The sequence below is a fragment of the Nasonia vitripennis genome, chromosome 3 (genome assembly GCF_009193385.2).
Source record: "Nasonia vitripennis strain AsymCx chromosome 3, Nvit_psr_1.1, whole genome shotgun sequence".
Classification (NCBI taxonomy): domain Eukaryota; kingdom Metazoa; phylum Arthropoda; class Insecta; order Hymenoptera; family Pteromalidae; genus Nasonia; species Nasonia vitripennis.
The window spans coordinates 18750931-18776795 of NC_045759.1; the positions used below are offsets into that span (position 1 = coordinate 18750931).

The 25865-nt window shown below is 44.5% G+C and overlaps 1 long non-coding RNA gene across 2 annotated transcripts; it reads right to left on the reverse strand.

Moving 5' to 3' along the window:
• Positions 1–23580: 23580 nt before the first annotated feature.
• On the reverse strand, positions 23581–24657 carry LOC107980961. 2 transcript variants are annotated; one of them, XR_001729087.2, is made up of 4 exons: positions 24489–24657; positions 24131–24424; positions 23876–23949; positions 23581–23773 (listed from the first exon to the last, which is right to left on the reverse strand). It is a non-coding gene; the product is annotated as an uncharacterized LOC107980961 (long non-coding RNA). The 2 variants fall into 2 exon arrangements; XR_001729086.2 differs by having other exon boundaries at positions 23852–23949.
• Positions 24658–25865: the final 1208 nt, after the last annotated feature.

The following is a 25865-nucleotide window of genomic DNA, read 5'->3' on the forward strand; positions in this document are numbered from 1 at the left end:
GATATATGTCATCGATACCGAGGCAAAGAGCATTTTCGATGCCGCCACCCTGGCTACTGCTAATTTTTCACAATGATTTTTTTTCGGCTCACGCTTTTTCGTAAACCCGCAGTCCCGGAAATAATTCAGTGAGTCGAATTCATCAATAAAAAACGAGGGATGACGCGTTTACGGATACGCTGCCGCTGAAAGAATATCGCATTATTACATCGGTACGGACGCGTCCCTCAGCGAATTGTTGCAGCAGCATCAGGAGACGAAAATCGGATATTGATTGAAAACACGATTAATAATGCGATACAATTGAAAGTATGGCTTGCATAAATCAAGGCTTCATCGGACCGCGAGATCGCGCGAAACTAAAAATTGTCCCCGCGACCTTGTGAAGCTCGCTCGCGCGCTGTGCTGTCCATGGAAAATGCAGCCGCGCATTAAGTATTCGCGCGCGCGATCCCGACCGGACTTTTCGATCGAAACAGACACACTCCTTCCGAATATACATGGGTAAAAATTTATCGAACTCCTGCTGCAGCTCGGCTGTGGCGGCAAAGATCGCTTTGACACACCGGTCCGCCGTCGGTGCAGCGAAGGTCTCGTGCCGATAATCGAGCTACAGCACTTGCACAGAGAGACAGAGAGATGGTGAGAGAGAGAGAGAGAGAGAGAGAGCGAGAGAGAGAGAGGGATACATAGTGCACCGAGTGCAGTGCGACGGGGGCGTCGGCAGAAAGGTCCGCTGCAGTAGCATAGCGGCGTCCGTCACGCCGGTCCTTATTGAAAAATGCACAAAAGAGTTCGATTGTAGCTTTATCTGCAGTTTGATTGTAGATTATTGATGTTCTTGCCCGTGTTCGCTTAGCCGGGGATGCGAGCGATCGAGCGGGCGCCGCCGCTGCTGCTGCTGAAAAAAAGAGGGAACGCGCGCGCGAGTGGGGGAGGGAGAGGGTCGAGCCGTCGCCCGTAAAAAAAACTCGAAAAATCGACGCTAAAGGCCGGACCGGCGCGCCGCCCCCTCGTTCGGCACCAAATGCATGTCTCCTCCCAAGCCACCCCCTCGAACACCCTCCTCGTTATATGTAACAGGGGAGAAAAAAAAAGGAATTTCGCGATCGCGAACCCGTGTGTGCGCGCGCGCGCGAGAGTGCAGCCGAGGGAGAGGGAGAGAGAACCCGATCGCTCCGCGTACTTTTTTTTCACTCCCGGGCCAAGCGCGTGATCATGCGCGCCGTGCGGGATTTCGATCCGCGCTTTTATACGCGCGCGCGGACGCACACACACATGCGTGAATTTATATATAGATAAACATGCGCGTGTAATATGCATATACAGGCGTGAGCGGGACCGGGATGAGTAGGACCGGCTGATGCGCTGTTTTTCTCCGTGTAATCTCCGTTCACAATGATTTCACATACTTTTGCCATTAGAGCCCGATTCGCAAGTGAGCTAACAATGCGCGCGATTCATCCTTCCGAAGCTCGAGTGTGGGCGCAGCCTGAAATGGCTTTTTGACACACTTTTTCTTCGGTGCGCCAGCCTTCGAATCGCGCGAGAGCGTGGAGAGGACCGATGTCGAGGGACACAATCCGAAAACGACGAATTCGCGTCCACGCAAGGCTGCTCTCTCTCTCTCTCTCTCTCTCTCTCTCTCTCTCTCTCTCTCTCTCTCTCTCTCTCTCTCTCCGGGCATAGTGCAATGTGCAGCCCCTATTCATCGATGCTTGTAACAAATTTTTTTGTTTCAGCCCCCCCCCCCTCCGCGAGCACGCTTTTTGCTTTGTTTTGAAAGAGGGCCGATTCTTTTATACCCGACGCCCAAATGGGAAAAGAGTTACAACTTTTACGATACAATATGCAAATATTTTCACTTTACGATTTTACGATACAATTCGTGCCCGCGATTTCGGCCGCTGCCACCGTTGCTCTCGAAAAAAGTCTTGACACAAAAGGCCGACGCGCGGGGGCGAACTTTTCGGCAATCAGCGCGCGTGTTTTTTGATAAAAACAACTCATGTCAATATGCCGTTATATACAGCTGACAAAAAAGCCTACATGCTTCTTTTTCATTCCGTCCCAGCGTGTATACTATTATTTTTTACAAGCGACTACTGATGCGGGTCAATGTCTTGGCAATTTCACTTGGATATTCGCGGAACACAAGCAGGCTACGGATACACACGCGGACCAGTTTTTTCCGAGCTAAGGATAAGCTCGCGCGAGATGCGCATCAGCTCGTTACTGCGCAGAGAGCGAGAGAAAGAGGGAGTCCAGTATCCACAAGGTGTGCGTTTGGTTTATGCCGCGGAGGCATTGAATCCGGCGGCAGATCGCGAGCGCGCCAGAGCGAGGCGAGTAAATTGAAGGCGGAGGACAATGAGAGCAGCGCAAGGGAGGGAGGGAGAGAGGGAGAGAGAGAGAGCCTCGCTACCTCGCGTTAAGGCCAAGCATATCAATACTAAAATCGCTCGTAAAGCAGATACAGCGCGAGCACTGCTGCCGCTACGAGAACTGCATTTACATTCCGATATACGACTCGATAAAAATGTCACATCTCCCGCTGCTAGGCTTCCGAGAGCCTATATAGATACGCTGCGGATGACTTTGGCCAGGGCCGAGCTTTGAACGTGCGCAGCTTGAATTTGAATCCGCGCGTCTCTCGCACCACGGGAGGTCACGCGAAACCGGAAAATTATTATTGTCCCTTCTGTCATTGATTCGTTGCTTTCTTACGAAAGATCATTGCTTCGCACTCGCTGACAGTGTGCGTCGTAATTTATGGGCCGCGCACATACATAAGGTTAGGTGCAGTAAAATTGAAATTTCGAGCAAGAAAATAGGCACTTTCGAGGTTATATGTTCAGCACACAGACGAGGGTATTTAAATCAGGCTATTAAATCTTCTAGTCTCTCCGAATATTCCACGCGTTTATATATCAATATACACGCCGCGCGCAAATATGCTCGTTCCGTGTATCCCTTTACACAATGAAGAAATATTCGAAGCATCACGCGCGCGTGCTGCGGAGGTTATTACCAATTTATAACCCCGACATGATATTTCGTGCGGTTGTAGATGAAAGGAAATAGGTTTGGTTGCGGCATAAAATTTCGCTCGTTGATTAGTCGCTATAGCTCCGTATTCGCTTGGAAATACAGCTCGGGAATAGGAATAGTATTCAGTGCACAGGTATAAACAATAATGTACCTAGCAACGCGATGTTTCTGCAAAAACAAAAGAGACCATTAGTCTGCGCGCGAACAACCCAGTTAATGATGAAAAACCTTCAATTACTGATCAAAGCAATCATCGGAAACATGAACATCTGTTCGGCTAGAGAACGCCCAAGCTTTTAGCTTCATTATTACGTTAGAAGAAAATGTTCAAGTAGTCGGCAAATAGACCGACATATGCGTAATTAAGCCGGGCTCCGCATGGCGTGATTCTTTTTTTTCTCTCTTGAAATCATATTTACAATGCTGAACAGAGCGAAATACAGTTAAAGCAATTCAGAAGCTTCCGCTCTCGAACGAACGAAGAAGCTCGTAACAGTGGTCCAGATTTATGCAGTCGAGTTTCGCGTTACTCCAGCGATGCAGGTATAAGAGCCGAAAGAGAACAAGATATTGAATAATACCGATGCCGCAAGAAGCAAGCGGCCGCTTGCGTAAAATATTCCTACAATCAAGCTGCTACTGAACGAGATAACGCGGACACTTTTTTGCCCTCCGTTTTGCTCTCGCTGGCTCTCGTGGCGCGTACATCTCGCTCTTCTGGCCCAAGAAGTCAATTAGGCGCGAATTTCAATTTTACGCCTCCGATGTCATAATTCATGAACGAGGAGTTTTAATTGAAGAGTCTCTCCTCGCGCTCTCTTTCTCCTAAACGAAAGAGAGAAAGATCGAACTACTGCGGGATACACAGACTAGTGTAGCGGAGGGAGCGAGAGAGAAGAAGAGAACAACGACGCCTCAAGTTAAACACAGCTCGTCTCCTTAATAAAGCAACGGCAGATCTCGCCTCGTCTCTCTCTCTCTCTCTCTCTCTCTCTCTCTCTCTCTCTCTCTCTCTTTCTCTCTCTCTCTCTCTCTCTCTCTCGCTTTCAATGCGGACCAGATATTTATACAGAATCCTCCTCCTCGATGTCGATGTATAATCTTGAAACTTCAGCGCCTTTTACCCTTCGTCCTCCAACCCGTCCTGTTCTCCGCTCTCTGTCTGTCTTGCGGGGTATAGACACTGCGGAGAAGAACAAGGAGGACGGAACGAGAGGAGGACGCGCCCTTCAGCGCCTCTCTAGCAAATAATGTATAGAAACTGCAAGGGGCTCATCTACATAAGTAATACGGCGTTAAGGAAAGCACCAAAGGCGAAGCTTTGGGCTCTCTCTTGCTCGCTCGCTCTCTCCGAAAGGTGCGTTTCTCTCTTTCCTTTTTCCCCACCTCGCTCTCGCAAAGCACAGACAGAAGAAAGCGCCAAAACGAACGACGCGGAAGAGGAGGGGTGGGGGAAGGGGGCCATAAGGCAAAGGGTTTTCTCTGCCGGCATTAATTGTGAGCTTTGGCTTCGTGATAAGGAACACAATGTTTGTTACTTCCGTGGCTGAGGGACGCCACCTCAAGACCCTCCCTACCCCCCTCATCACCGACTTCCTCTCTCCAGTTCCAATTCCAACTTCTCCATCTCTGACTAAACGACCATCTTTTCCTTTGTGCTAGACGAATTCCCTTTTTCTTGGACCACCGAATACAAAGAAGGAATTACCGAGAGATCGGTAATTAAACGAGCACGATTCGACCCTCGGTCAGAAGCTCTGTTTTTCTGCCAAGACGATGGCTCAGCAGACTCGCCTCTTTCTCTCTCTCTCCCACAGTATCATCCTACGCCTACCTGATTTGCCTCGATTTTCCTTATCCCCTCCCGGTCTTCTTTATGAATATTCCAATGGCTATCCATAATGCAAAATCTTCGGCTGCTTTTCTTCAATTTTAATTACTTTTACAAAGAGCTCCACGGGCTCGATAGCAAGATGCCCGCAGAATACATTGCACAAATATCGAGAAAACCAAATAATCGATTGACTTCTTCTTCTTCTCCTTAAGAATTCATCGGTAAAGTTTAAACAACGGAGAAACTTTGGAGGAGAACAGGAAATTCGGACAATTAAATTCTGAGCGATGATGGTGCGAATTCGAAAATTTATTTGGTCATTATGTGTCGGAAAGAAAGAAAATAAGCGCTACTTTGGAGTCGAGCATGCGCTCCGCGCACTGGTTTCCTTTGCGGCACTAATTTCAAAATAAATTCGGTTCACGCTTCGCTCTTCAATTATGGATCGTCCTCGATAACTCTCCTCTTGTTATATTCTCTCAGCAGCCGGCATCGGTCTCTCTTATTCCGCAGAGTCGATGAAGAAACCGACGAAGAACAAGAGAGCAGAAAAGGGCATCCGGGATAAGGCGATCTACTTTGCGAAGTCATGATACGAGTCTCTTGCCCGTGTAAAATCATCACGGCTCGCGCGTGAATCTCGTGGGCAACTAACGTCACGCCCAATCCTTTTTTTACCGTGCCAATGCTGTGCAGTGGTATAAGCAGCTCTCGTCGCCGCGCATGCAACACGGCATCAGTGCAGAGAGATGGTGAAAACTCGCGATGCTGCGGGCTGTACGCAGGGGCGAAACGAGAGAAACTGGCGATGAGGCTGGGGGAGGCTGGCAAGGGTATGTAAGGGTCCGGTATTGGAATGCTTGGCGACGGCGGATGGAGCTGTACTCCCTATTTATATTCTGGCTAACCCTCCTCATCAGTGGCGTTCATCTTTCCTATTAAAGTAGTAATTTAGCAGGATATTAAGCTACGCACTCTCGCACAACCTCGCCCCTCTTTTAACCATCAGCCTACCAACTTAGCTTTCTGTCTCTTTCGCTCTCCCTTTGTCCTTCCGCTGCCCGTCGACAGATATAACGTCTTTCCGTTCTATAGTACAGTAGTCTGATTTGTCTGCGTCCATGCAGTCATAACGATTTGCTGCTGCGGCTTTTTGCATCGTCGTCGATGAAATAAAACACAAATAATGTGTAATTCCATCAACTAGTTGATGAATTGTTTTTCACGAGACTGATAATTAAAGTTTTCATTCCGATGAGACGTATCCTGCCTTGTAAATGAATCAGCAGATCTTTTAACTTTACTTTATTCACACTTTCATTGCTTTCAACTTTTTCGCCATTGTAAGCCCAGTTTTTTACTATGGCCTTGCGAAATCGTTCCGTCTTAACCTTATTCTCTTTCGCACGCTAAAAGCCTAGCTTCATCATCAAAGAAAGGTAGACGAGATTAATGAAGTAGAGATTTTCTTGGTCTCGTCACTACCGAGCTAATAATTCAATATCCTGCTTATGTATGCTTGCTGACAAATGCGCCGCAAATTGGCGATTTGCGGAAAAAAATTCCAGCAATTAACCTGATTATATCTCGACACAGTGGAAAATTAAAATGTATAGTCCCACAACGGCGAACCGATAATGTTTGTTATATAATATTCATGAGAAGGGACTTTAAAAAAGGTACTTTTTCTTTTTACAAAAGTTTCTTCCATCGCGCACGATTTGCTAGAGAGAGAAAAACGAAAAAATTAAATAACGCAAGTGTATACTGCGAAGATGAGTAGCTAGAAATAATATTGTATTGAATTGAGACACTGTAAATCTTGGTTGAGCGAAAATAATTGATGGTAATTCGAACGAAAGTTGTTGGACAATAAAAAATTTAAAAATGGCAAACAGACACGCAACACTTGTAATGTGTAAATTGAGTCTATACACTGCTTGAATATTTCATGGACATAGCTGCTAAAAAAGCCTGTCATTATCTTTATTATCTTTCCTTAAATTACCAATAAACTGTAGCTATGAAAGAACTCAATTACAACCCATAAAAAATTGATAACCGAACTTATAATTAGCGGTAATTTACGTTCGCATGCCTAGCATAAAACAACGGGGGGACTGTTTAAAAAAAACTGTAGAAAGTACTAAAAAAGGTGGCGATAGTTCTCTCTCTCTCTCTCTCTCTCTCTCTCTCTCTCTCTCTCTCTCTCTCTCTCTCTCTCTCTCTCTCGAACGTCCAATCAGAAAGCGTGAGTCGTGTGGTAGGAAGCGTTGCTACCGGATATACCTAGAATAGAGCAAAGCTTGGCTCGCGAAGCGTGACGTCGATGCATATTTTAATTGTCGTTCAACACGTCGATATTCGAGCGATTCGCGTGGCGTGTAGTAGTAAAAGGGGTTGCGCAGCTAGTCCGCGGCATTCAATAAGAGAAAGAACAAAGAAAATCACGAGGGGCTGAATGAGCCAAGGAGTAGGAGAAAGTAAAGACCGTTATAGCAAAAAAAAGAGACGGAGCCTGAACGTACGTGTGGAATACACGGGGGCGAGGGTTAAGGAGGCGAGTACGAACTTAGATTTGAAACGTATAGATGTACAGTACGTACGCGTGTGTGCGTAAGTCACGTATATGGACGTACGAGTGATGAGCAGGGAGAGCTGATGCGTGCGTGAAGGGCTGTCAAAAATCTAATGAGAGGTGTGACTGCACATGCTCTCTCCCGCTCGTTCGCAAAACTTGGTCCGTAATTACTCGGATATGAGAAGCGGAGAAATTAAAATTCGAATGCGTGACTCATGCGTGCGTATGAAAGCCCCATCAGAAGCACTGGCAACTGTAATGCGCTGTTGCTTCATTAAGGAAAGGTCGTAGAATCGGATTAACGCTGATAATAAAGTTCAAAGTTCTCTCTCTCTCTCTCTCTCTCTCTCTCTCTCTCTCTCTCTCTCTCTCTCTCCCTCTCTCTCTCTCTCTCTCTCTCTCCCTTTTCGATCTTTGCCTTTTTAAAGCTTCATAAATAGTCGCATTAAGTATTCCTCATAATTTTATAGTTGTGCAGGCTATAAAAGTTATTAATGTTACTTAGTGATTATTCGCGCGTTAGCAAATTTATAGCTCGTATTGTCGTCGCGTGCATGACATATTTCCTTTCATTAAAAGTTTTCACAAAGGGCAGCTTTCTTTTTGCGGATTAAGACACCTTGCCTGGCAACAACGTTCGCTCGGCAAAAAGGGTGTAGTTTTCGGTTCTAGGTTCTAGCCCTGCTAAAATAGGACGCTATAATAGCTTTTTCCATAAAAGAACGACCGGCCAAATATTAAGTTAAGCGATAGTAGTATAGTGACAATTAAAAATCAAACAGGAAATCCTTGCACACCTTTGAGATTCGTTTATGCATATTTGAAAAACGGGTATTTCGAGCTCAATTTTATTGTTTTATTTTTTTTTCCGAAATGAAATAAAGGAAAAATCACTTAACAAGAATCTAGAACGATAATCGGGCTTGCGCGCAATTTCGCGCGTTTTCTCATGACGATCATCGACCGATGCTTTTTAGAAGGGCTCAACGTACGTAAAAAAACGATGGAAAAAAATTTACATGCACTATGGAGAGAAAGAGTTTGACGGATGGACAAGGACAGCGGACGTGCGCACAAATGTAAGGGAATGAGATAAAAAGAGTTGGAGTACAGCACGAGCACGATGGACAGAGGCGGATAGAGCGCAAATGTGCAGGTAAATTTAAGTGAGAATTTCGTCGAAAAATCGGTGGGAGAATATTACTGGAATTATGCGTCGCGCAGTCCGTTGATCCAGTCATCCGCAAAGATTGAAAAATCGATTCTCGTACATGAGACCTAGAGTCTGAGACTCTCATGGAACAATGCACATTATGAGAATAACAAAGATAAACAGTGGGAGAAAGGGCGAGAGCAAGAAGTGACAAAGAGAAGCTGGCAAGAAAGCGAAGGAGAGTGACGTAACAAAGCGAAAGTGCGCGCGCGGGTTATCGGTCGGACGTGACTCCAGCGGATCGACGCGGTGCTCATTGCCGCATGCTTTGGACAAAAATTGCGAACCCCATTTTAAAATCACAGCACGCCAAGTATATGCGCGCGCGCGCGAGAGAGAGAGAGAGAGAGAGAGAGAGTGCGCCCCACGAAGCCGCCGCAGCAAAAGCGAGAGCGACCGGGGCTATGCCTCTGCGTTCGCCGTAAAACAATGCTCCCACATCTGTCAGCCTCTTCTACCGTGTGTGCCCCCAACCCCCTTCCCCCTCTCTATCCTACTTTTCCACCGTATATTCATCCCCGCAATGACGCGACCACCCCTTCGAGTCCCTAATTATACCACCCCACCCGAAGGCGCCGCCGTCGCTCTCGCTGCTGCTTTATATACGCACGTATACGTCTGTATAATGCGTCCGGACCACTTGGGCACGCACGAAACTGAAGCGTAGGGGTTCTGATGATCTAGCTTTCTCTCTCTCTTTCTCACTCGCTTCGTCTCTGTCTGTCTGAGCGAGCGGAATGATGCAGCTTATGCATGTATATGTGTATATATTTGCCGATTCAAAGCGACCGACGGTCAAGGCAAAAGACGCGAACTGAAACTTTGGCCATCGCTCGGGGCAGTTTTATTGGGATCACGACTTGAAGCTTGTTTGCCTTCGCCTTGGCTTATTTACACATAAACAAGATGAAGCAAACAAGGGAATGTCGCAAAATTTTGGCCCTTGCCCATTTTTATTGATAACATAACCTGCACGCAGAAAAGCCGAAAGAAAATTAAAGAAACTTCGACCGCCAGTTTATAAATCACCCATGCGCTGAGTGGTATGCAATTTGTCGGGCATATGCGTGGAGCAGTCGGCCAAATATATAGAATCACGAACATTCTGCGAGTTCGATTAGGCGAGGAGGCTTCGAGCGTGGAATTACTAATCGATTGATTCGAAGGGGGTTCTCTCTCCTCTCTCTCTCTCTTCTCTCTCACTCGAGTCTCAGACCGTGAACGCATAAGGGCGCGGGGAAATTAACATCGTGTTTTTAATGCCAGGGATAATTGTAAGGGTGGAATTATACAAGGGCGCTCTGCAGCAGTGTGCTATAGCTATACACTCGGCCCCAAGCTAGCTCTAGGGTTCGCTAATACATCCACGCCAGTGGCTCCCAGTTCTTATGAAACCATTCAAATTATGATTCGAAATTATTTATTCATAAGCCTTTCTCAACTGCGAACCTTTCATTTTTGTCGATACTCGTTATGAAACTCACGACAATAGTCAAAGGTGTCGATAACATGGAAAAAAGATAAAGTTTCTAATAAATAAGGTGACCCAGACGTGGAGTAGTTTAAATATCAGACAGTTCTATTTTGAATATCGGCTTTTGTAAACGACAAGGTCTAAGTACGTACATTTTTTTGTTATTTTGACGTTTGCACGAGTCAGTTCTTTTCAATTTTCTTGACGCGAACGCGAGACTCGCTAATCAAAAAGTTTATAGACGATGAAATATTTTATCCATCCACCTCTATTTCCGCTGCACAGATCTCGATGTTTATGAGTGACGTCTTTAACAATTCAGAGCGAAATTCGACTCGGTCGGGGTGATAAAAAGTTAGAAAGCCATTCCTTTGCAAAATCATGGAGCGAATTCTAGATGCTATATCGTAATCAAAGCCGCATAAGCCCAGCATCACACGAGCAGTGTGCTCGTGTGCGTTCGCTAGACTGCCAATATTAGATTAGAAAACGAGAGAAAGAGAGGGGAGGGGAGGGGAGAGGCGAGTAAGGGAACGAAAAAAAGATAAAAAGCTTGTCGTGAAAGGGTAGCGAGAGGCGACTGCTGGGGGCCAGTAAATGTAAAAATATTGCTGAATCGGTGCAGATAACGGCTTCATATGGATGTTCAAGCCCAGATATGCCGGCAGAACTTGCGCCTCGTACACAAATGTACATCTGAATGCACGAGTGAATACCACCGTCGCCCTCACCACCATCACTATACCGCCACCATTGCCACCAACGATACACACAAGCATTTCGAATTTCGGTGCAGGTGAACGTGACACTCGCCCGACTGACAGCCGCGATGTTTTACTAATCGCGTTGATCTTTCCGCGCAAGAAGGCATATCTGTAAACAAGTTACGATTATTTACCAGATTAGTTTTCCTACATCCGCACAAAGCGAGCTCATCGATCTTGCGCGTTTATCTTTCTCTCTCGCTCGTCGAAAGATACTTCCCTTGATTCCCATTTTTCCTTTGCTTTCTCTCTCTCTCTCTCTCTCTCTCTCTCTCTCTCTCTCTCTCTCTCTCTCTCTGTCTCTCTCTCTCTCTGTCTCTCTCTCTCTCTCTCTCCATTGTTGCATCGCCGGTACGGCAAAGTATAATAATTATCAGTGTTATTTTGTAGCTCGGCACAAATTAAACTTCCGGCCATTAGAGGATTGATCCAGTGCGGAATGGAATGTAATATCAAGCGGGTATAGAAGCAGGAGGTAATGCAGCGACAGAAGACAAGGAGAGCGAGGGAGAGAGAGGGAAAAAGAGAGGAGAAAGAGAGTGAGAAGAGCCGCTGGAAGGAACCGGTGGATCTTAATTATAATTCTTGGCCGCAAAGTTCCAGCGAAAGCTCCGCAAATGAGGCTGGCGCCCGTCTGACACAACGAGCGGGGCTCTTCTCTGTACCCCCGGCATCGTTTTCCCTGCCCCCTCGGCCCCCTCTCGTTCACCACTTTCGCAGCATCTTCCGTGAAAGATGGCGCGCTGCTATATACAAGCTTGCTAGCTCTTTCTTTCTCGCGCGCGCGCGAAAACGCGAGTAGCCGCGTGCACCCCCCATTGCTATTCAAAACGTACAAAACCATTTAAAAATATAATACCCCCTGCGCTCGCTCGCCCGCGGAAAAAAAGAGCGGGACCACGCGCGGTGATCCGAGCGTGTGACTACGTAAGTAAAATATACTGCCAGAGGCGTAAAGCTTCGGTCAAATAATCGTGATTTATCGTGCCAAGGCATTTCGTCGCGATATGATATGACGTTGTGAACGCCGCGCTAGGAAAAAAACATGCCCAAATGCTGCGACTACTATGCGAAGAGAGAAGGGGGGCTTGAAAGGCTTGGGTTAACTTGTCCCGACAATCTGATCGATTTGCAATCGACTCTCGCCGCGTCTCGACAAGCGCGCGCAGTGATATATGATTACGTATCTTTTTTTTATAAATAATTTAGTTGTCAGAGCGCGTACGCCGATGCCACCGCCGAACTAATGCAACGCGGGTTGTTAATCAAAGTCACATTGTGCGCAATACCTTTTTTTCTCGTACTCGCGTCCATCCCGCCACTATTGTTCACGTCGCAAACAAGCAATTATGCGACTGTGGAAAATTGCGTTTTCTAAAAAAGTACGATTCTCTCTAAATATCCGAAAATCCGAAAAGTAAAGAAATTAAATTAGTTAGTCGTGCTGAGGCAGCTAACTCAATTTTCATTCGCAGTAACAGGCTGTGCTAAAGTTCGATTCACGCAATTTGATAATGAAACGACATGTCTTCGTTTGAGCGGTAATTCAAAATTTGCCTCTATTACCGATTCTCGATATCCGACCTAAACCATTGCTAAATAGTTTAGTATAGTTCTGTAATGTCATTTGTATACTCGATCGAAATTGATTGCCTCGCTTAATAAAATAGCGTAGCGTCTCCGAGGCGACTTAACAAATATTTGCATGCAAAAGTGACGACCACATGGAAAATAGCTTGACTATACGAAATAAATAATTCGTCACGTCGCAGGAAAAGCTAGGTATATTCTCGACTCTATCGAAGGAGTCGAACCTATCAACAATTCCGCTCTATTCCTGCGCATATTAGTTTAAATTCGCGAGCGTACGAGCGCCACCTCGTGTATATAAGGACGTTCATCAATCCCGAGCATGCATGAGTGTGTACGTGATGCCCAGGCGTTCGAGTAGCCGTTCGTGCGTTACGGAACACTCCATATGATTATTGGGGCTGACGAAGGCGAGGAAGAGTTCTTTGCTCGATTTCGAGTCATTATTCAAGTCCGCCTCGGGACACATATCCAGACTGCACCGAGCTTAAGGATGTTTTAATCGGCGCGATTACCGCGCGCAGCTGCTTTAAATGCGAGCGCTTCTTATTATACGGGTTATTCGAGTGCTCGCGCTGCCGACGAGCTGGGCTAAATTACCAGCCACGCGCAAGGGCATCAACAGTCTTCGGTTTCCTAGATTATCTCTCACCTCCTACGAAATTTATTTATTCCCCGCGAGATCGTGTGCGCGCATACATTGTCGCGCGCGCGCGATCGTCCTGCATTATACGCAACACGAGCGCGATAATGACGAGAATGAAAATATCCCCGTACAAGCCATTAACGACATTAAGATGTAGCTGTATTATTGCGGCCTGATTTTATCCGCCCTGGGGAGTCGTTAAATTTTTACAAGGCTTCAGCTGATTTCTCACATTATAAAAAGCTATACGATATTAAAGTATTTTTATCGCCCTACACATCTGCATAAGTACGCATTAGAGCTGAGACGGGATCGATGCTCGTTTGAAAAAAAGTTCTTCGGAGGAGATCGAAAGTCTGACGTATATGGTAGGATATAGACGTATAGCCAGCACATCGAAGAGGTCTAGGCAGTGGTACACGTGAGGAAGGCCAAGCACAGGCTGTGCGGCGTGCTGCGTTGCTATTGATCGCTAACTTTATTTCAACTTGGCTAATGGAGGCGTAATTTGGCCCTCTGACATTAGCTTACGTTAAACAGAAACGCGGGCTGCACGCGTGTCCCGCGAGAAGCGAGTTTGTTGTTGTCTCCGCAGCGACGACGGCTACGTCGGGCCTGCTCCCTCCCCTAATGAACTGTAATTACATCCTAAGCCCAAATATCGCATTCAATTACGCGACACGCGCGCGCGCAACCACTTCACTCGCGCTGCACGTTTCCACAGTCTTTCTCTGTCTCTCTTCCGCGCTTTGTCCTCGACCCCCCCCCCCCTCCTCCCTGTGGCCTCCTATGCGTATTCCGAGAGCGATTATGCCTACGCACGTGGTTTTAGATCGGTTTCGCTTCATATCTAATCTAAGTATTTCGACTGTTGATACGCGATTTTTCGGGTGATTCTACGCGCCTCGTTTGAAATTATTTTCGTAGCTTGCAATCGATAATCCAATGAAAAGATGGGATTCGTCGAGCGGAGTTGAAAATTTTAAACTTTGATTCACACTGATGTTTGTAATCAATAGAAAATAGATTCGAGTAAGAGTCGACGATTATAAGCTCAAGTCTCATATGATTTGTTGCCGTCAATATTTAAATACGAAAAAGACGTTCGTATTAAGCCCGACGACATTAGACTGATTCGTTGCTCAATAATGCAGCATAATTACTAATCGTGCTATTTGAGAAAAGCGAGGAGATTATTTGGGACATGGTGAAAATAATTGAAACGTTGGAAATAAGCGATGTGAATACGACTACACATTATACGTACAGTCAGTTACTCATGCATGTAAATTATCGCTGAACTACGCGAAGAACCGTTACACGCGCCTTTCCGTGGTTTTTCAGGGAAGTACAATAACTCCAGACTGATGTCTGGTCTGATAGATGTTGCCTGGAATTTATTTTTTTTTACCGCGAAAGATCCTATGCACCATGCTACGTCTACACGAGTAATTAAAACATAGTATATTGAATCGATTTTTTCTATACCGCGAAAGATCCTATGCACCATGCTACGTCTACACGAGTAATTAAAACATAGTATATTGAATCGATTTTTTCTATACCGCGAAAGATGCTATGACAATTGTTACCATACATTCGCTTACGATACTCGCTAAAACTTGAGCGATTAAAACATCATTCATTCAAACTCTTTAAACATGTATCTGAATGTACGCATAAAAATAAAAAGTTTAATTACTTCTCAAAAGTATTAATACGCGTGGATGAAACTATCATAAATATTCGAAATCCAATCTGCGAATTCTTCCTCGGCTATTCCATTATGAAGCAAGGCCTATACTTAGAATTAGTTCATTTTTATACTTTCCCAATTATTAGTCGGCGTGTATGATGGAATTCGATGAATTGATCGAAAAACAGAAGCGGAAAAATTGTTTCTAAATTTTTAAAGCGAAAGAAGTCGGCGCAATCAGAGGCCAAAGCTATGTGCCGATAACTCCTCGATATCGCGTATAGAAACTGTTTACGTGAATGCGTGCAAAATTTATAGCCGCAGTGAAATTAGGTAGCGCAGTAACGTATAAAAGCATAATACCTTACAATATTATGCTAATGCAAGAAAGCATCGGATAGAAGAGATTGTGCCGAGAGCGAATCGATTATAGTAATTTGCGGACTGTAAGTTTATTAAATTACGCGAACGAGCCTCTGGACGTAACGCGGGAAAATTGAACGGTAGGTACATCGGGATTGTTTTATATAGTCCAGGTGAATGACGGTAATTTTAATTTCATGCATCGTCCCCCTGCGTCATCACAATATTTCATTAATATAATACCCGGAGTTCCCGTTCCCCTTTAAATGACTTTGGACACGGCGTATTTTGATTTGTAGTAAACTGTTTTGTTTGAACAGCGATACTGATAACAGTTTGATTTTGTTAATCGATTTCACCAATTCGCTGCAATACCTTTACACGACTAATAACAGTTGTAGCTAGCTGTACGTTCCACAAAAATCATCGGATTCGCATTGAAGTGATCTGTTGCTGCATGCGTAATACAACGACGCGTGCACTATACTCCGTCCTTCCCTCTTTCTCGCTGTAATCCGAGACACGGGCTTATAAGTACATCCGGCAAAGAGGGAAATTGCTATCGATTGCACTTGCTCCAGAAGTCGGATACGCTTCGTTTCCCAGACTGCTGGATGGTTGGGGCTCCTGTTGCCGTTGACGCCACTGCTGCTGCACCTCGTTACACATGTACATACGCGCGGCGCGGGGCTGCAGGAAGCACGACTGCACGAGCGGGAGGGAGAATGAGAGAAAGAGAAAGAAAGAGAGAGAGAGAGAGAGAGAGAGAGAGAGAGAGCGTTGGAGAGAAAGTCAGCGAGAAGAGTAGAGTTGGAGAGGGCTGCCGGCGGCGATGTGCCTAGCTGCCGGCGCTGCTATTGCTGCCGCCAGTAGTTGTAGTAGTAGGCGAAGGGTAGGTTAGCTACTGTAATTAGTGAGAACGTATCGTAATTAGAGAAAATGCCACGTTTAATTGCTAATTGAGTTTCTGGCTGATGCGAGATCTAATTTTAATCACCTAATTACGTGACTACAGGCTGCGGGCTAGGTCCGCGCGACTAAGGCTACCAAATCATGGATACGCGCCACCTCGGGCTTTTCAGCGCGTCCACAGGCTTTAGTCACGTGGGCTCTCGTTTTCACGCGCCTGATGCAGCAGCGACGACCCGATGCCGCAAGCTGCTCGGCTGCGCGCGCGCGCGACAGCTTTTTGATTCATATTCAACTTTTGGTAGCATAGTCCAAAAGTCGAACCTGCAATCCGAATGGCGAAAGAAAATATACGAGTGCTTTTCGCTCTCGCTCTGTACGAGGGTTTTTAATTACAGCGTAGCCTCGCTTATATGAGCCAGCTCCTGCCTATTTGCTCATCGCGGCGATACGCGCTACTACGCGAGACCCGGTCGTTTTAGGTATACGCGTTAGCGAGAGATGGCTTGATGGATATTTCGGCGCAGAACACGCTGGACTACAAATCACCTCGTCGAAATATTTCCTGGCTTCCGATGCAATGAATAGTAAGCGGCGATTAGAAAAGCTAGCGCGCTCGTCGACATATCACGAGATTCGATCATTTCGCTCACACGACCCGTAATTATAATTACTGTTATTGTTGATGCTCTATATATGTGCATATTATTATTGCGAGGGGGACTCATTCAATATTTGAGCCGCTTGACGGACGGATCCACTCGCATTATTCGCGAATACATTTTCAATCAATTATTAGGACTCTATTTTCATTGATGAGTGTATTAAGCTGCGCAAATAGCTCGGATGCGCTCTAAAAACACTCTTCATTTCCAAAATTCAATGCTCTTTAAGCCATCCGGTTTATTCGCTTGCCGGATGGCTTAATAGACCAACTAATGGACGCGACGGTCAACAAAAACTTACTAGGTTAAACTGTTTTAATTCCTCATCGAGTACTGCTCGATTAAAGAATTTTATTTTCGTTGTTTAAAATTCTGAAAAGTACAATTATTTGTCGATCTTTATCAGACATAAACAAAGAAATCAACGTTATAAAAACCGAATGTCAACAAGTCGTAATATTGAAAAAGAAACCACGAGGAAAAGTGAGCTCTTATCTTTACGCTGGGTGAAATTCTGAAGGTGATACAAGATGCGGTGAGCATATAAGTTACTCACTTTCTTGTTAAATTGTATTCGGCTCTGTTTACTCCAACGAAATTGATTAAGATTGCTGTGTTCTGTTTCTTCTTGGTCGTCAGTGCCACATTGGTAACTATGCGTAAGTAAAAGTAATTATAGATATACATTACCAAATAGAAGAAACTAAATTCGACTATAATTGAACAAAACTTATTTTAGAAGAATCGTCAAATCTCAAATGTCGAGCAAATTATACGCTTTCTCAATGTGGCCCACGATGTGAACAAATATGTGGAATCAAAATTCAGTGCTTGACCCCGCCCACAGTGAGTATCCCAAAGTTAATAATTATCTCAGATTTATAGGCAAATTCAACTTGACAAAATGTTTTTTTTTTTCAAAGATTTGCCAAAAACAACCAAAATGTTGGTGCAGTAAACCTGGATATGCCAAAGTACTTGCAACTGTAGCATGTGTCAGAGAAGCAGATTGCCCAAAAATTTGACGTCAGATTTTGATGCCAGCGTACTCTGATATGTTTTCATTTCTTGAAATACAATTTTGAATAAAGAAAGAATAAACTTATTCACACCCTACCTTCTCGCTTCTATGAAGTAACGAAAACTGTCCTTTGAGGAGATAAGAAATTTTATTGTCTCTCAACCATACACGAATAGATGGCTCTCATGTACGATAAACAATTTAATCTCCGATATAGTAAAGGGGAGCAGCGACAGCAGCAGCAGAAACGAGGAATCGAGCAAATGCTGTAACGGAGAGCATTGAAGCACCGCAAGTGCGTTCTCTGTCGTAACTTAGTATCAAGGCAGTGCTATTGCCCTGCGCGTATCTATATAGAGAGAGCGCCTGGGAATCACATTGCCAGGACAAAACGGAGATAGAGTACAAGGAAGTACAGCTATAGAAATGACAAGCCTAATTCTCCCGCACTCTGCGCACCACATGTGTCGCGCGAAGACGAGTAAATGCGGTGTCCTCTCTAGTCGTGGCTTCGCATTTGCATGCGTAAGTGTGTGCGGAGAGCACAAAGTTATTGGTTTCGCGTGGACGCGACTATCGGCTTTTTGCCCCGAGGCAAGCCTTAATCGTCGTCGTCGTCGTCACCGTTATACTGTGGTGGACTTGAAAATCAAGTACGTCCTATAATGTATAAGCTGCTGCTGCTGCTGCGGCTTTCACTCCTTTATTTAACGCTGAGAAAATTGCGTGGAATTGAAGTGCAGCACTTGAATGACTGCATGTCAAATTGTTATTGAACATGTTTTATCGCTTTAATTGCTAGTCATGAATCTGTAATTTTTCCCATCTTCTGTACGAGCAAGCGAACGCGTTTCGAGCTTCGGTGATGGGTTTTCTAGAGTACTGCGTCCCTCCAATTTGGTGATATGCTAAAAGTTACAACGGAGGAGCCGTGCATTTAATACTGCTCGGCGTATACGAGCTTCATCATTGCCGTACACGAGTCAATTTTCATGAAGGTTAAATATAAATCGCTTCGATGCGAGTAGATAATTTTTTTTTGTAAAATACCTGGCCGGTGTTGCACACATACAGGAAGCACGAGCGTGCTTCGAACGTAAAAAGTTCCCTCATAATATACATAACTACTCGGAAATTCGTTTACCGATTGATCGCTAATTGGCGAAACAAGGCCTGTTTCACGTTTGATTCCATTAATATTAAAACTTTCAAAGTGCCCCGGCGCAACTGTTTTTTTTTTCGACCTCTCTTTAAAGGACAGGGCTCTGTAATCAAGTTGGAAAATCAGATTAGTCTGCTTGAAAGGGGACCGCGCATAGACTCGCCGATGCGATGTCGCGTGGCGCTGTACGCTGCGCTTCTTTTCCCCGTATACCGACACATAAATGCGAGAGAGCGCTCGTCGACTTTCATTCAGGCTATTAGCGAAAAAAACCAAGTTATTGAAAACTGATATACCTATACCCCCCTCGGCAGTAGGTCTATTAAAGTTTAAAAAGCCACGGCGGTCCGTGTCTAATTTTAGCGGAGAGAATGTATCTTTATTGGAAAAGTGGCGGACGCCTCGTTTCGTGTTGAGCGAAAAGTTTGCTGAAACTCTGCATAGCAGAGGTATGCCGCTTTGAGAGACCAACGAAATCTCGAAAGTGTATCAAACAACGGTTTAACTGAAAGACGCGAGCATTTCGCGACCGGCGGCAAATTATGTAGCGAGAGCGAGGAAAGTATAGGAGCGCGAGACTCACCGGTTTCTCAAAGTGAATTTAAAAACGGAAAGACAGAAAAACTAGGCAAAAGAAGAGAGGGAGAGAGAGAGAGAGAGAGAGAGAGAGAGAGAGAGAGAGAGAGAGCGAGAGAGCGAGAGAGAGAGAGAGAGAGAGCGGCGGTGTAGCGACGACGACGACGCTGAAGGAAGAAAGCAGACATAGAGGCAAAAAGGAAGTCGGACGCCTTATTGTGCGCCGGTGAGAATCCGACTCAAAGGCTTAGCTTTGTACTGGAGCACGTGGGCTTAGGGCTATACGTCGCGTATAAGGCTGAGGCTCGTGACTAAAGGGGTAGCAAAAAACTCGTCGAGGTACCCTTGCCTCCCTTCCCACGTGCACGTACACATGTACCCGGCCTGTATGCCGGGTGCGCACTTGGCTACGTCAAAGAAGGAGGGAGAAAAATATACCTACCTACCGCGTCTCATTCATTTTTATCCCCTAAAGCAATTTCAGCATTGTTTTAAAATAGTACTTAGCGGGGTCATTGTATTATGCATGCGCGCCCTCATCCCTCCGGACTCGAGAAAGCAAAAGAGAAGGTGGAGTAGAGAGGGAGAGAACGCGAGGGGTGGGGAGGACATCACTTCTTCGCCGGGCGCCTGTATGTATCTGTGTGCAAGTGCGAGAGAACACTTGATTCCTTGCGCACGTGAGGCTCGACCCATTGTTAACCAGAGCCAGAGGGTAGTTTTCTCTCGTCCGAGATTTTTTAAAAGCGTCTCTCTTTTTGCTCCGATATATACCGCCAGGCTCCTGCTCCGATATATGCCGACGAGCGGAGCTCTTGGTTATTATGACCAACACCGTCCAGCTTTTCACTGCACTACTTCTCGAGCACTAAAACGCTCGCGATTGCCGCGAACTCCTAGTTACGACCAACGAAACTGAACGATGTATCGTGCCCTCGAATAAATTTCGAATCGTCGCGCATAATGTATATATACTATTAAGCGCCGCAGGAATGACCTCGCTAGCTAAGTTCGTGCGCATCAAGTAGTCGCGCGCGATATTACTATTGTCTCGGCGCACTGCGACGTTCGCGAAAAGAGAGGGACTACCGTCGTCGAGAAGAGTCTCGCTTGCGTGAGTGACGCCCGCGGTAAATTTCTGAGGGCACTCGTATATTCCAAGTAAAGGCTTGCATATACTTACTGAGTACATAGTGCTCCTTCATTCCGCTCTCTAGTGCGCGCCCGCGCGGCAAATGAGAAAATTTTGTCCCTCGTCATTTCGTAATCGCGAACCGATCGTTTTCCACCTTATTCCAGACTTTTCGACTGCGTTTTAAAACGAGACTCGATGTTTTGTTATTATTTAATGAAAAGGGCGCATGTCGTCGCGCGAGAGGCTGATAAAACGCAGCTCACGCGAAAATTCATCCTCAAAGCGAAACGGAACGGGGGTAAGGTAAGGACTTTACGTAGGAATATAAGGCTGCCAGCCAGCAATGCGCGAAAGTTGCTGGCCTGTGCAGCGACAATTCCAAAACTACTGTGCTAAGTACATAACCGTGGGGCCTGTGGCCAAAGGCGCTAGAACGGCCCTCTCGTCTTCATTGTTCACGGTCTTTCTCTCTCACTCTCATATATCCCCCTTGAGCTTCCCTTATTCATTCTTTGCCTCTTTGGCTGAGTGTGTTTCATTCTCTCCCTCATCTCTCTCTCTATCTCTCTCTCTCTCTCTCTCTCTCTCTCTCTCTCTCTCTCTCTCTCTCTCTCTCTCTCTCTTGCTTTTTCGTCCTTATCTCTTATTTCTTCTGCCTCTGCCCGTCGCGCTTGCTTTCATTATGCATCGCGCATATTATTATAACGTCATAAACGAACAAAATTAATCGCTGCGGTAAGTTTGATGTTTTAACGAACAAACAGCGAAATTTTACACTGTCATCGCGCGAGTGTGAGTACACATCAAAATTCGTAAAAAATTGATGGCTTACGCATACTTTTTGCTGATTAAAATCGTTAGCATCGATCCTGAATATCCTCTTGCATAGCACATAGAACGGCATTGCTTCTCATTTACGCCTTGCTTTGTAAAAATTATTGTTGCGACTTTTTCTAAACTGGTGATCTTTTTTCTATCACAAGTTTTTCACGCATACGTATAGCGACAAGCACCAAAATCCCGATGGTCATCGCCATATAGGCATCGATAAAACAACAAACGCATATACTGACCATAGCAATCGTACTGCGTGCACATGCTGGCGCGAGGAAATGTGATAAATATGGGCAGATAATGCAAACAAACGCTCCGTGAGTTATGCCCCGGCAGAAGCACGCTCATTCTCCGCTAGCTGTTGTCTACATCGCTGCGCGACGTTCATCCGCGCGATATGCTTCGTGTTAAATTTGACTTGAATCACCCGGTGTGCAGTCAGCAGTGGCTCAGCTTGCGATTTAGGCTCTGCCAGTCCTATTATTAGTTCGTGATTATTCGCTTTCGACGATCTATTACCATTACAGCTCGCGCCGTGCCGCCTTCCTTCGCTGTGTCCTGAACTTTGCAATGCGTCCCTGGCGGTGATATGGCCACGAATATGTGCCCGAGTATATAGGTATACCTTTGAAATACGAGCGATTTCGATTCAATCGTACCTGCTTTATATAAGTTTGACGTGAAAACGGAAAATCTTTGACCGCCTTATGATCGGGGTTGCGATGCACCGACGGATTACCTTTCTATCGACGATGAGTTATTTTGGGATTTCAAAGTACAAGTATATATAAAGCACCACGATTTTAGCCTTCATTCCCAGACATGTCGATACAATCGATGTGATTCTTTATTCATAGCGAACTGATTCGCCTAAAGCGTTATTATGGCTGCGTACATAAAATCAATGTTTGAAAAATCGTCGTTCATTTTGAAATATGCAAGTAAGTACCCAAGCTTATCAGAGCAGCACACGCGTGAGTCGTTGATTAGAGAACCTGGCAATCGCACGGCAAAAGAAATACTTATCGAGAGCACAATGTGGAGCGAGAATCAAGAAGCACGTAGTATAATAAGTACGCTGCACGAGGCGAAAGAGATAGAGTATAGGGTCTTTTGGTCATTGCTCCTTATGTCGCGCACACTGCATCTGGATACAATCTCATATTATGTATTAACGCTTAAAAGAGATCGCGCGATAACAGTAGGGGCATATATGAGTTCTCGGGCCCACAATTACAGCTATTTTGTGCCACTTGTACCTTATTACGGATGCCACTGATACGCAGCAGCAAGAATAAGCGGGCGTCCCATTATGAGTGTCATCTCTCTCTCTTTTAGTGAGCGCACGCAGTTCTTGAATACCCTCCATTTACCATTAAGCACATTACTATTATCCTATCAGGTCCAAAGTCTAAAGAGGCGTCGTCGTCGACGTCGTACCTCTCTTTGCTCTTCTGATGGTGTTGCTGCTGCTGGCACGGCCGATGCTGATGCTGCTGCACACGGGACCCATTTGCGCAAAGTGGCCGTTCATTACTAAATTATGCTCGCCGGGTTTTATAGCAACGTGTTAAACCTGGCGTCGCCGTCCTGTCTTTACACCGTCTGGGCACTGAGATGAGCGCTGAATGCAGTAGCGGCGCGGCTGCAACGAGCCGTTTTTCATTATACCGCGAGTCCCCGCGCGCCGGTACAGCCTCTGCGCCAGAAATCAATTGAGTAAACAAATAAAGCATTATTGCGCGACGCGAAGCTGCAGCTCATGTTCTGCCTATATCGTCATGAGGGTGTTCGATATGCTGTTTGCGGATGGCGCATAATTAACGTAATTAATGATTAAGGTCGTCATGCATGTGTGCGTGTGAGTGTTTGTACCAATGACTGGCGTACGCAGTGTTTAGTCTCGAGTTAGAATGCCTGTTGAAAAAGTGGGTTGTTCACGCATGTACTCGACTGGATAAATAATAATCTGGACAATCGATGGCTTCGAGCTCTCATACGCGGATTACCTTATTATTTACGCGTCGCAGGAATTTCGACGCTTTATTCGGGTATAATACAATGTCTTCTATAATGCGTTCTTATATTTGATTTTCATTCAATTTTATCATTTATACAGTGCATATCGTCGGTGACAAACGTCGTCCTCAAATCGATACTTATCGGAATAATATATCGCAGGAGCAAATGCATTGATAAATTACGAATATATAATCTCGCGGATTCATCGACGTACGGACTCAGACATTCATTGATATTCTGAAAAAACGAAAATATTTATTAACAAGCTGCGCGAGTATTCAAATTGCAGCATAGCGCGTGATGTGCTTTATTTACTGCAACGTATCTAAAACTCCCTACTTGAATAAATGTTTTGCTAACCCACATTGAGATTCGACGTGGTTAGCTTAAATCGACGGATTCCAGGCTTCGAACTGTAAAAAAGTAATAGAATTGGTAATGAAAAGGATGAGCGAATTTTCACAGTTTGCGAGTCACGATAAGCAGAAAATAATCAGTATAGGCGAGCGCAACTTCGGGAATGGTGAGAAATCGATACTTCTCACGGGAATCACAGAAGCCGAACGAAATATGCGATCCACAGACTGTACATACCCGTGTAGAAATCTCGCTACTTACTCCCAGCTTGAGACTGGATTCCGAACAGTTTTACGTGAGATCTCCGTACCTAGGGATTACTTGCCAGACTCTATAGGCTGAATCCTACCAGATATCCCAAGGTCCGCGCTTTTATTTTTTTAGGTTATGTAACATCACATTTACTGATCAGAATCCGACTACGATTTCCAAACTTTGACTAAGTTTATATAAACCTCGAGAAACACAGGATTTCCCTGTTTCATTCTGATCTGAAATCCTATCTTTCTTCAAAGTTGGTAAATGAAATTTCTACAATCACATATACTGACTTGAAATTTTATTTTTAAGAGGCTACTTATTAATTGAATCATACCTTGGGGTATTTCTTTAGGAGTAGAGTAGAGTAGAGTAGAGTATGATTTATTTGAATTAACAAAAAATAAATAGGAGTTATGATGATGATTTATAAATCGTTAAATACTGGAAGGATTTTTGTGTGTATTTGGAGTAACTAATGAGCTTAATATTGCTGATTGTTGATGCTCAACGTTATTGTTATTTGAACGTTGCGGCGTTGCCGAAATTTTAAGAGTCAAATGTTGTTAAACAATTGACTTTGAGAATTTCAGAAGTTTCAAAAATAATACACGACAAGAACTGTAGACCGTAAAGAGTTCAGATTTTTCCACATGTTCAATGTCGGGACGAACTCATTTTTCTACTTTCGGCGAATCTATTTGTTAATTATAAATATTTGATTTGCTTGGCTATTAATTAACGTAATTGTTACTGCAATTAAATATTCTAAGAACACTAAATTGAAACTTGTAATTTATAAAAAAGATATAATGTTGTAAAGTCTTCTTTTTTTTGTAAAAGATCGAACCCTTCAGATTTTCATGAGAAAACATATTGAAAAAAAAAAAAATTCTTGAAATCGTTCTTGTGCGCATTTTTCAAGAAATCGCCCACGCGATTCATAATCGGATGATCAAAATACATAAGAAATCAGTTTTATTGAGTAACTTAGACTGCGGCACCGTATTATTTTTGTATAACACAATTTTAAATTTACGGTTATATTAGGCTATTTAATTACAATAAGAATTACCTTAATCTATTGTTAAACAAGACAAATATCTATAAATAATAATCGTCAATTAATATAGATATATTCGAATGTAACATTAATATCTATTAATGAATACGCTGTGTAAAACAGGTTCGTGGCCAAGTGGTCTAGTGTCATGAGTGGTAAGTAGAACGTTGCGAGTTCGATCCCCGCCGCATCCGTAAATTTTTAACGAGTTAATAATATATTTCAATGTCTAAATAAATTTAATAAACATCTTTAAATACTATAAAAACTCGATGAAATAACGTTAAAGTAACATAGAGAGTTTAAAATAATTTTTTTTTTCAATGCGTCTTGAAGTCGGAAATCGTCGGGATTACTCATCAGAATCCGACTTGGAATACTGATCAGAATCCAAAGAAAAAACGGGACATATCTAATTGGATTCCGATTAGATTCTCTGATCGGATTCCGACCAGACTTAGGGAAAACTGGTAGGATTTCAGTTAGAATCCGAGTGATATTTCTACACGGGTAGTCATGGCACATTAAATTGCCGAGCGTTCGAAGGCAAAATAGAGTCATTATGCAAATAACCCACAGGCGCATAATATAAAGAACATTATACCCCCGTCAAACTAATAGCGTATATGCATGCGGACATTACTCAAGTTG